This window comes from Mauremys mutica, chromosome 10, assembly GCF_020497125.1.
Source record: "Mauremys mutica isolate MM-2020 ecotype Southern chromosome 10, ASM2049712v1, whole genome shotgun sequence".
Taxonomy (NCBI): domain Eukaryota; kingdom Metazoa; phylum Chordata; order Testudines; family Geoemydidae; genus Mauremys; species Mauremys mutica.
Genome location: NC_059081.1, coordinates 23,587,404 through 23,600,220, shown reverse-complemented (window position 1 = coordinate 23,600,220; position 12,817 = coordinate 23,587,404). Strand labels below are relative to the sequence as shown.

Sequence of the window (12,817 nt, the reverse complement as noted above, 5' to 3'; positions counted from 1 at the left end):
TGAAAATGTCAAAACAGGATGTTTCAACATTGTCAGAATGTTGGGTTTTTTATTTGTCTAAGTAAAATCCCGGTGAAATCAGCCAGTTTTGTGAAGTGTTTGATTTTGACTGAACTGATTGAATATGGTTTTGTCAAAGTTTCTGTAATGGTCCCAAAGTTAGTTAGAGGACAATTTGGTCCAAGCAGTCCTCTGACTGCTTTCCTCAAAGAGTGATGCATCAGAGTCTCTCTGTCCCTCCTGATTCCTGTTTTGTTTTCCACCTCTGAATGACCCATTAAAAATGAAAAGGCTTACAAGTATTAATAACTTACAGCAAATACAGCAACACTACTCTGCATTTTTATAACACTTTTCATTTGATGATCTCAAAGTTCTTTAGGGTTGAGGAAACTGAAGCACAAGTAATTTAAGAGGTTTGCCAAAGGACACACAGCAAAACACTGTCAGTCAGTATTAGAAACTAGGTGTGAGCTGGTGACATTCCAGACTTGTTTTCAAACAGAATCCACATACTATGTAGCATTCAGACTCATCTCCTTTTTCTAAGGATTGTTTTTATTAACACAGAAATTAACATTGATGCCACATACTTCAGTGTAAACTTTCCCTCAGGTCTGGCTGCTCCTAGGGTTATTCCCTCACAACTGCTCAGCTCACATTCTAGATTTTCTGACACCAGGGATCCACTCCAGCCTCCCTAATATCTAGTTGAGGTACCAAGTCATCTGTCTCGGTGAGTAAGCACAGCCCAGTAAACTCCTTCTCAGGAGGCTCAATTCCTAGTGACAGGGTGGGGAGTTTCAGGAAAACATTACTTCCCAGTTCCCACTCCTTGTCCTAGTCACTTGACCCCATGCCTCTCTGTTCTGACATTTCCCCATCTATTGTCAGCTCATACACAGTATTTGATGAAAAAGGGTATAGAAATAGAATCAGATAGTGATCCAGAGCTGGCAGGGAGCAGGAGAGACAAGTGCTGAGCCTTGAATATGGAGTGGGATTTACATCATAATTAGCTCCAGTGTATTTGGACAACTCACTTTGTGTGCAACAACTGTGGATGATTCCCCTGTACACCCTTAAGAATCTGTCTAACAAAACCAAAAATGAAACACCTGTGTGTCGGCACGAACAGCTGTACACTTGCCACTGCTCATCTATCTGTAGAAGATGCCACATGCCAGTTGCTTTACTTAGAGTGTGTTGGGAGGCCAATCCATTAGAGACAGAACAAGCATAATTAAGAAGCAACATGCTTTCTTGTTCCTGCTGCCCTCATTTTTCCCCCCTTCTTACTTTGTTTAAACAACTCTCTCAACTTAACTATGGTGATCTTTAGGCTTGCAGGGCTAGCAAACTTGGATTGTGGAAGATGTTTTCCAAAGTTCTCACAGCACTCATCCGACAGCGAAGCTTCCAGTTGTACTACAGTTCTTTCCTGAGACATATCCTCAATAGAAAAGATTGTCTTGGACTAACGAATGGTAGAACCAAAACAACAGAATGTAAACACATGCATACTGTCAATTGTACAATGGCAAATGATATCCATACTGAAACATCCACAGACAGTCAAGTATTTTCCCCCCACAGCATTCCAGATATCAACTGCAATCAAGTATACTGTATTTATATATTTCTCTCCCTCTCTCATATATATGCAGAACAAAGGAAACATTTTGCTGAACCTGGCTTCATTATTAAAGCTGTCCTGTACAATATGCATTTTGTTTAAAATCCCTCTTTGATTGTATTTTTATGTGTAACAACTAAATGTCTTATGGTCCTATTGAAGCCATAATATAAATTTATTTTCTTATGAATAATTTGCACTCATATTCCTAATTTGGCAAGCAAAAAGTGCAGCATAGCTTTATGAGCCACAGTACCTTTGTGGTCTTAATTCTCTTGGGGCTACCTATACTTGTCTTTCTGTACATTGGATCACTGCTAGTGGAGGTCTGAAAAGCATCTCCAGCAATCTTTAATTCATGTGATTAAAAATTCAAAAGAAGCCCTTGTACCAGCTGTTAAACTATGTTACTAAGCTGTAATTCAGAGTTCAAATCCCAGCAAATTGAAGGTTAGGTTAACAGGATCATTCAGTGGAACTGCATTATATTGTAGCTACTAGAACAGTAGGTGGACTGTTTTATACATGCTCATTTGCAGAAGATAAACTAAGGATGAGCAAACTCATAGCAATGCAAACCTTTCCACCAGATTTTTTTTCACTTGCTTCAGCATGATTTTTTTTAAAGCCTGACAGATTAAACTAACTTTGGGTTTGTGTAATCTGTGCAGATAGAAGAGGAATAAAATCAGCGTGAAGTGTTTTGTTTAAGATTATCTGGAATCTGAGACTAATTAGTTTAAATATAACAAAGGTGAAATGAGTCTGATGGTCTTAACTCTAATGCACATTTTCCTTCCAGCGATAGTAAGTATTCTATACGAGAAAATAAATCCACATTATTTAGCATAGTTTTACACAATTATTCTTTGCACGGACTGGTCCCAAGATAAACTTCCAGGAAGTCTGAAATTACCATCCCTAAATTCATGTGGGGCTAAAATTATGATGATGATGACAATGAAGTATTAGCATGACAGTAACCCTGAGAAGCCCCAACTGAGACTGGGGCCCCATTATGGGAGGTACTGTGTACACACGGACTAAGTGACAGTCCCTGTTCTAAAGCATTTACTGTTTACATAGAGTAGACAGAGAACAAGTGAGAAACAGGAAGTATTATCTTACAGCCGGGGAACTATGGTATAAAGAGACTTTATACCATAGTCTGAGATCACACAGGAAGTCTGTAGCAAACTATGTATTGAACCCAGATTGTCTGAGTCCTACTCCAGGCCTTTAACCACAAGGCCATCCTTCCTTTTTATTGAAAGACTCTAGCTCCTAGGATCTCTGTGGCCCTAAAGCTCTGAGATGATGAGTGTACTGTGCTAGAAAAGCAGAACCACATATTAGAGAAGCAGCGCAGAGCGGTCTTGCATGCTCCTTTCCCCATCAGAAACTCCAGCCCACTTGAAACATGTACATAAAGCATTTAGACTTTGCCACCGGTGACTTTGGTGAGGATAGCTTTGGTGGAGTAGAAGGAACTGTAAGGAATCCAGGACCAAGTTGGTGGAGAGGATAGTAGGAGTCACTAGTATGCTCAAAAAGTAAGATGGCAAAAGGAGTAAGATGTGGTGGTAATCAGAAGGCCTGATGCTTCCAGTTCAAAGAGGTGCTGTCCCAGGACTGGGGAGACAATGGCATATTTAAATGCAGAGGAACAGATGTCTAAGTAAGGACTGAGTAAAAACTGTGTAAGTATTTCACGTCTTGGCTTCATAAGTAAGAACTATCATAATCAGATTTTTACTTGGATAACATCTTTCATACCAGGTTCTCAAAACATTTAATTTAATTAAGCCTTTCAGCAATGCCGTAATGCAGCCAAGTATTGTTATGACTCCTGTTACAGCAGTGGTGGGCAACCTGCAGCCCATCAGGGTAATCTCATTGTGGGCCATGAGACATTTTGCTGACATTGACCATCTTCAGGCACAGCCCCCCCGCAACTCCCAGTGGCAGCGGTTCGCCGTTCCCAGCCAACAGGAGCTGCGGGAAGTGACGAGCCAGCTCCCATTGTCCGGGGATGGTGAACCGTGGCCACTGGGAGCTGTGGGGGGGGGGGGGCCATGCCTATTGCTGGTCAACATCCGCAAAATGACTCTCAGCTTGCAATCAGATTGCCCTGATGGGCCACAGGTTGCCCACCACTGTCATACAGGGTTGACCCTGAGAAAAAGTGCAGGTAAGTGAGTCTCCCAAAGTCACAGAACAGATGAATCATAGAATATTAGGGTTGGAAGAGACATCAGGAAGTCATCTAGTCCAACCTGCTGCTCAAAGCAGGAACAAACCCATCTAAATCATCCTAGCCAGGGCTTTGTCAAGCTGGGCCGTAAAAACCTCCAAGGATGGAGATTCCACCACCTCCCTAGGTAACTCATTCCAGTGCTTCACCACCCTTCTAGTGAAATAGTTTTTCCTAATATCCAACCTAGACCTCCCCTACTGCAACTTGAGACCATTGCTCCTTGTTCTCTCATCTGCCACCACTGACAACAGTCGAGCTCCATCCTCTTTGGAACCCTCTCTTCAGGTAGTGGATGGCTGCCATCAAATCCCGCCTCACTCTTCTCTTCTTCAAACTAAATAAGCCCAGTTCCCACAGCCTCTCCTCCTAAGTCATGTGCCCCAGCCCCCTAATCATTTTTGTTGCCCTCCGCTGGACTCTCTCCAATTTGTCCACATCCTTTCTGTAGTGGCGGGCCCATAACTGGATGCAATACTCTAGTGCCACTTCCCTCAATCTGCTGGCAATGCTCCTACTAATGCAGCCCAATATGCCATTAGCCTTCTTGGCAACAAGGGCACTCTGTTGACTCTCATCCAGCTTCTCGTCCACTGTAATCCCCATGTCCTTTTCTGCAGAACTGCCGCTTAGCCAGTCAGTCCCTAGCCTATAGCAGTGCATGGGATTCTTCCATCCTAAGTGCAGGACACTTCACTTGTCCTTGTTGAAGCTTATCAGATGACTTTTGGCCCAATCCTCCAATTTGTCTAGGTCACTCTGGACCCTATCCCTATCCTCCAGCATATCTACCTCTCCCCCAAGGTTAGTGTCATCCGTGAACTTGCTGAGGGTGCAAATCCATCCCATTTCAAAAGCTTTGCTAAAGTCAGGGATTATCTTCAGGACCAGCTGCTAGCAGGAAAACTCCTCCTGTTTACTGGGGAGACTCCTGGTGTTCTTCTCAGGGTGGCACAGTTCCACACCACCACTTTTGGCTGACTTTTTAAACGGGATTATCAGTTCTCCTGTGTATAAGTGCTATGAGATCTTTTATAGGATATTTGTGCTCAGGGACTAAGTTTTATAATCTGTCTCATCCACAGATTGTACCTTCAACAGCACAGTGTCAATCTAGTACCACATTGGAGCACTATTTCAGTATTGCTCAGAAGGAGTGACAATACTTCTGTTTGTGGCAATCTCTCATTATCTACTGACTAGGCCTGATTCTGCTTAGCTTGTGAGGGCTGAGGAAAATACAGACTGCAGTGGTATGGCTGCAGACCATGTAGCACACATTAAGCATTACCATATGTCACAGAGGCAACTAGACACATTGTCCCTGAAACGTGGAGAAGGTTGGATACATGTGAAACTTCATAATATAAAAACCAAACTGCAAAGGTTTTGTAAAGCAAAGCAGCTTATGACTGAAAGGCAGCAGCAGCTTTAAAATTTGCAAATACATTTACGTTTTAAAGAAAATAAGTGAAAAACAATGTCTCTTTTAGTTGTCTGCCAAGACCAGCATTCAAGGTTCATTTTTTCCCAACCATTGTTGCAGAGAGAGAGAGATGTTTCAGGTGGACACTATATTATCAGCTACTCCCTGAATGAGTGACAACAAATTATAAACACAGATCCTGGCAGCTATGTAAAGGGTAAAATGAGTTTCATATGCTTTATTTTTTAAAAGTGCATTTTACCTGGATCCTCCAGTCTGATCAATCAGACTTCAGGATATGACAGCACAGGACAAAGGTAGTTTTATATCTTTGTGGCTCCCTGATTCTGAAGTAAGGTGGGGGGGTGGGTCTTAGGGATGCTCTAAATTGCATCTAATTAAATTGCATTGTCCCAAGGGGCTATTCTGTCAGACAGGGATTGTTGGAGTGCAATGGGGCTCCAACCGGCCCAAATTTTAGAGCCATGCTTTCTACACTCTGGGCCAAGAGGAATGAGGAATAAAGTTGCTACAAACCACCCAGGATTTCCCCTGTAGGCGTGAATTCCCAGCTGAATTGGTTTTAAAACTCCTTTGTACCAGTCTGCTGGTACAAAGACAATGCAGCCGGACTGAGTACCTGTGCCATAATAGTTAGGGCTACACTTATGCTAAGCTATTGATTTGGACTCTTAAACAGTGTATTTATTATTAAAGCCTTTCACTTTACCTTTAATAGTGCTAATTATCTGGATTTTTGTACTTACCCATATTTATCTAAAACATTTATTGAGCTCACCATTGAGATTTCTTTGATCATGGGTAGGAGGCACAGCTACATTGCAAGTATGACCTATGGAATTTCAGTATAAAGGGTACCATATATATCCCTCAACCCTCATGATCTCGTGAACACAAATATTTAATGCCCATCCCTGCTCCAGATTTATAAAAGGCCATCTGTTAACTGCTTTCACTATTTTCCAATTAAACTATCTCCAGTGCAGGATTGATGTCACTTATGACTGACAGGATACCTTCAATTTGAAGATAAGATTTTTATCTAGGTTGATTTCCTTAAGGAAAAGCCCTCTGGAACTGAACAATGGCAAAGCCAGTTGGGGTCTGTAGAAATGTAATAGTGTTGTGACAGTGTTGTGACAGTGTTGCGATTTTATTGAGAGTCTCCTGGTTGTTGTTGTTGTTTACTTGAAGCTCCAGCCCCTGGAATCTTATGATAACTTGAGAATCTCAGCTTTCACTTAAAGAAAAAAGCAAGTTTCTAGACCTCACTGTTGGGGAGAAAAGTATAAAACGATGACTCTAAACCTTGAAAACAGAAAGGAAAATAAGAAGTCAACATGTATTTTAAAATAAATCTTATGATGTTTAAGACAATCTCATGTTGTGGTGGTGTTGTTTTTGTTTGCTTGGTTTTTGATAGGCTTGACTCATGATTTTTGAACACTTGAGGTTGGCAATGTGTATTATGTGCATGTATCTATGAAATTATTCTAAAATACCAACAGCAAGTATATTAACTTCTATTAACTACCCTCTAGTATTATATACCAATGATCTAATTTTCTATTACATTCCATAGAAAGTGCCCAAAAACAGAGGGAATGCCTAGCTTCTGAGCACAGTTAAATCAGTGTAGTTCCATTGATTTAAATGGAACTATGCTAATTTACACTAATGGGGGATCCAGCTTTATAGGACTTTATCTAATTTCCAGAGAAGAATATGCTTAATGAAGGCCCCAATTCAGCACAACACTGTTGAAGTCAGTGCATTGCTGACCACCATGCATAATTGTTTTGCTGAGTTGGGGCCTGAGAAGGTAGAACAGACCCTTCAAATCTAACCTAAATATGTACTTTTTTATTGGTGCAATTAACAGGATAGGATAGTGACTCCAAACTCCGCTGATTTTTGTTCTTCCTATAATTGTTCAAAGTCCTTACTGCACCAAATGAAACACATTTAAAATGTATTTTAATGAGCTGAAATTCGCATTCCTAATTGGTGTACATGTTATGTGTTTTTAGATACAGGGTAAACAATTTACTTCAGTATCAAGGAAACATCAGTTAAGATTTTATTAGAATTCCAAATATGTACAATAAAGCCACCCCTCTGTTTGTTACAATAGCAATGGTAAAATAAACTTCCAGCACATACTGTGGTGACCGAGTTAAGCTCTTTGTTTTAGCCCATCAAAATACATTGTGCAGCAGCTGGACTTTTTTTCATCACCCTTGGTATGTTTACTGCAACAGTGTAACTTTGTCTCAGAGGACTGTGACTGTTGCTAGGGCTTTAGCCACACCTTCCTTACTCTTACCTAGAGCTGATTGGCTGCCGTTTTGTAATCAAGCATTTTGTACAAAGTCAACATGCGGACACTAGCAAAAATATTTTCTGTGTTACTACAGGTGTTACATTTTTTGCTCCCCAAGTGACCAGTAACAGTTCTATTGGACTAAAATAATATATCTCAAAACAATGTACTGGCATTGCTGAGAACATACATATAAGGCCACTAAGGTCCACACAGCAAGGATTGCACAATAACCCATTAAAATAAACATTTGCAACCACAGATAGCTGGACTGAAATCCCTGCTCTGATACAAATAACATCTGGACAACTTTTGTATGCATCTTCCAGCATAAAACACCCTTGAGAAAAAATAGAAGGCAGGCTAAAAGACAAAGGACCACTAAAGATTTTATTATGCTATGGGTGTGGTGCCATAAATTTGAGGGGATTTAGGCAACAGTTGCCAAACCTGAATTTAAACAGCATGTTGTTTTTAAAAGTTGTAACATTAGTGATGAACAAGTCAGTATTCTTACATAATTAATCCAGTGTGAAATAGAGTGACTGGAAGACATCCAGTGGTTTAAAAATAACTCAGTCATTTATAAGATCCACAGTACTATAGGATTTAACATTAAGGCACAGGAAGTGAAGGCATCTTGGTACCAAGCATGTTGTTTTAATTCTATAAAAGCTTTATGAAGTCAGCATAAGCAAGCTAACTGTAAAACAGCCCTGTGCTGTGCAAAAGCAACTGAGATTCCTCTAAGCCAATAGTTTAATTATCAGTATTTTCCCCCTGACATTTAGAAATTGTCAATATCTATAGATATTATTACATAGACCAAACCGGAAATAAAATGTTAAGGTGGTAATAGTTAACGGGATGTACTGAAAGCAACATAATGGAGAGGGAGACAGGATGGATGAATATCTTCAGAAGATGTAATAATCCTATGACTCTTACATGACTCTCAATGGACTTTAACTTCCAGTGTTATTGTTAGTGTTGGTTTCAGCTAACATTAGGTTTAATATAATGATAAAGAAAATAACCAAACAGAAATCCTTATTAAATATGCTGACCTGAAATTACCACTTGTATTTGTAAAGTATGGGGCCCTAGTCTATAACTCTTACTCAGATGAGGCTACCCATTAATTAGACGAGTATGGTGATGTTATTGTCCCTGTTTCCTCAAGTTGAAAGAAAGCAGTGGGAGCAGATGTAGTTTAAGGGGGGAGAGTTCTGAAAGGGAGGCAACATGCAGCCAAAGTGTTTTCTAAATATATTATTTTTCATATTGTTCCAGAAGAAATCAGGGACATGTTAAGGTCTATATACTTCACAGCACTTTATTTTGCTGTAAACATGTCATTTAGCATTCTTGGGCTCTAATCTACAGCCCTTTTCTAGACATAACTCTTGTTGAAGTTCATAAAAGCTCTGCATATGGAAAATATGTGGGATTTGGTTGTAATGATTTTCTATAGCTATATACAATTTTGGGACGGGCCTGCTGAATTAGAAGACTATACACCTAATTCAATAAAACTATTCAAATATCGTCAATTCACACACATTATGGGGTCTCTCCTTCTTGGCATGTGAGCGTAAGTCTCATCACTGTGGGTCTGACTCTGCAAAATGCTCAACTTACCACGTTGATCTCCCACTGTCAGAGGTAGGTGCTCGGCAACTTTCAGGATCAGGTCCCACGCTGAACAACCTGGAATAATATTAAGGCTATGACTATGGCTGTCTTCCATATTTGTCCTATACAAGAATACCAACTATTCTGCAGCATTTGTATTGGTGGTGGGCCAAAGACTTCAAACCCCTTGTTTGAAATCACTCTCCTGAAATGTGCTGGTTTGGATAAAATGGGATGCAGATTTGAACTGCTTTTGACATAACAACATTTTGCCAAACCAAACTCTAAACTCAGCCTCCTCTACTCAGCTCTAGTCATAGTACAAACTGAGACTCTGTATCATCTAATGCAGTCAGCACTGCACTAGCATTGTACCCCTTTGAATAAATGAATTCCCAATTCTGATCAATTGTGCGGCTGTGGAAAGTCTTATTTGGCCACATTACCTGGTAGTATTCAAATGATGCCTTCAGGTGCAAACCAATGGCTTCCAGTTACTGCCCTGAGAACAGAATTTCCACAGATAATCTTTTGTATTAATCACTGATAGGGGCATGTAATATATGCAGACAATATATAACTCTATAATAACTCTTCTTTCACAGTGCAATTTCCCTTTGACTATCTTCAAATACTGAGCGGTATAAAATATACTGAAATTGTAATTTTGAATGATCAAAATGAATTACATAGAGTGGAATTTGACTAATGCAGAACTAATTGAATGGAAATAGTAATAATGAATTAATAATAATGATTAGAATGAATTAAACACAACGGACTAAATTCTGCTCTCAGATGCACTTACTTCCATGGACGTTATGCATGCATTTAGAGGCAGAGTTTGGCCAATGAATTTTGGCTTCTTTTAAACAGTGAATTTATTAATTAGACTAGAACATTATGCATCATGTATGTAGTTAAGTAATATGTTCTATTTAACAATGTTTATTTGGGTGTGAATATTATTTTCCCCGTCAACCATATTGCGCCTTCATTATGCAGCATATAATAAACTTGTGGAACCCACTGCTGCAGGATAGCAGCAAATTTAGTCAGAGAGAGGTCTGAGACCCATGAAGCAGAATAGCATTTCCTGTTACAGTAAGGAAAATTACAAGAATGCTCAATCCTGCATCTCATGTTTCACTTTCATCCATTAACTGATTATCATCTTAGGTCATGAAGAAATCTTCCCTCATGTCTCCCTGTCCCCAACATTGATAGTATTGTATCACACATTTGATCAGATGTATTAATTATTATTAGTTTCTAATTTCCTTTTTCTGAAAACTCTAGTATAGAGAGGAAAGCAAACTAGACTGACTATTTTCTTCTGATATGGCAATTCCTTTTGTCCCAACAGTCTGTAGCAGCTTTGAAGACCAATTGTCCATAGTGCAAATCTTTCTTTATTTGCTGATTTACTGAGCGGATATGCCAAATGGGAAACAAAGATTTGTCATTACTTCAGAAAACTATGGAAGAAATCCACTACTGTTGAAATAGGTACATTCCTGTGAATCTGTTCCATCAAAAATGTTTCAGCCAGCTCTAGGTAGAAGCCAGTGGGACAGTCACAGAGGGCTTCCATGGACATTTGTGCCTCACTGGCATTGGGGGACCTCCTCTGATGAGCATATGTCAGTTCTGAGTAGAGGTTGGTAAATAACTGATTTTTTTTATTTGGCCTGCAAACCAAAAAATCAGAACAAATATTTGGTTTGGTTCTGTTTGCAACTTGTCACCAAACTGTGTGTGTGTGTGTCATTCCATCCCCCTTTATAAACTTTAGCCCAGTTTTTAGGGCACTTATCTGGGATGGGGGAGATCCAGCTGTGAATCCACAGGCAAAATTCCATTTTGATTCTCCCTGAAGCAGAATTTTTCTGGAAATAACTTCCAATCAAAAATTTCATGTTTTCTGATATTTCATCCCACTTTTGGATCAATTTTTTTTAAGGGGTAAATTTTTTTTGTGGGAAGGAATTTCAATTTTCCAGCCATCTTTAGCATTTAGCAGTATCATCATTATTATTGTTACCTTTGCCAACTCGTCCTCATCCGTCCCTCCACGAACACAAGTCAACGCCACACAGTCCATTTTGTTGTGAGCACATTCTTTCCATTTCTGGTCAAAGAATTTTGTCCTGGGATCATCCCAGCACATTTTCGGTCTGCCCAGTGGTCACTTGTGGTCTCTGGGGATCCAGTCACTGATGCGGGTTGTCCACCTATTGTCTTGCTTGCAGACTACATGACCCACCCGTCTCCGCTTTGCGTTGTACATCTCCTGCACTACATCGGTCATCTCTGTACACAAGAACACTATCATCTGATCCATACATTGATACTCACACTGAAGTCACAAAATCATAGTCTATTCCATAGACATTACTTATTGATAGTTAGGGTATCTCAATAGGACTATGCACAGGATAAGTTCCAACTCAGTATAAGTTAAAGTATCCAATCCTGACTCTTATTTTTCAAGTTTTAGCCAACTAAATTGATAAAACTAAAATCTCTTTCATGCTCAGATCTTGGGTGCCATGTTTCATCCCAGAGTAGGGCACAATCCCCTGAAAATAAGGTTTTAATAGTAGAAATATGAATACAACACCAAAGTGGCAAAATACCACTTTAATAATAAATACACTAATAATTGTTCAAATTGTCCAAATGTTTCCAACTTTAGAATTTCCCATCTAGTTGCATAAAGGAAATTATTTCATTAAAAGTCATGGTTTGTTTTTCATTGCATCACATGCTGAAGGTTTTTCAGTGTATTAATTAGATCCACAAAGCTGTGTATAACACAGAAAATTTGTGATAATTGGTAGACACCAACCACAGATTGCAGAGGATTATCCTTTCAGAACTCTGATACTGTTTAATCCTGGGAAATCTGAAAACAAGAAATAATTTGCTATACAGAGGCCTGGTCATTGCAAATAAAATGCATGAAAACACTGCATGGATTGGAAATCTGAATAGTACTGGGGTTGCAATTCATATGCCATAGTTTGAAATTAATATATACCTATCTCATAGAGCTGGAAGAGACTCTGAAAGGTCATTGAGTCCAGTCTGCTGCCTTCACTAGCAGAACCAAGTACTGATTTTTGCCCCAGATCTCTAAGTGGACCCTTAAGGATTGAACTCATAACTCTGGGTTTAGCAACCCATACTCAAACCACTGAGCTATCCCTTCCCCCCAAATGCCTGAAACAATAAGCAAATGAAATGTAAGAAAATGGTTGTAAATATGCAAAAGTCCATAACTGATTCAGAATGAAAGCTATTTAAAGGGAAAAGGCAACCACAGGAATTTAAGCAACTCCATGAAATCTAATCACATACTGTATAAATCTTAGGTATTACTCCATATCAACTACACCAGGTACCACTGAAACTCTATGTCAAGCCAGATGCTGACACCACAGATATATTTTACACATCAGAATCTGGTTACTACTGTGGCCTACTGTGCAGTATTTGAAGCCAAGGTACTGAGGCTAT

General features: G+C 39.5%; 1 long non-coding RNA gene across 2 annotated transcripts in view; it reads right to left on the bottom strand.

Moving 5' to 3' along the window:
- The window catches only part of LOC123378669, a 63,323-nt gene that overhangs the window by 17,400 nt on the left and 33,106 nt on the right, over nt 1–12,817 (bottom strand). Inside the window, exons 1-2 of one of the 2 annotated variants that reach the window (XR_006582698.1) lie at nt 9,742–9,877; nt 9,302–9,370 (exon numbers count right to left, since the gene is read on the bottom strand). This is a non-coding gene — a long non-coding RNA (uncharacterized LOC123378669). Of the gene's footprint in view, nt 1–9,301; nt 9,371–9,741; nt 9,878–12,817 lie in introns of those variants that run through there. The other variant, XR_006582699.1, reaches the window with a different exon arrangement.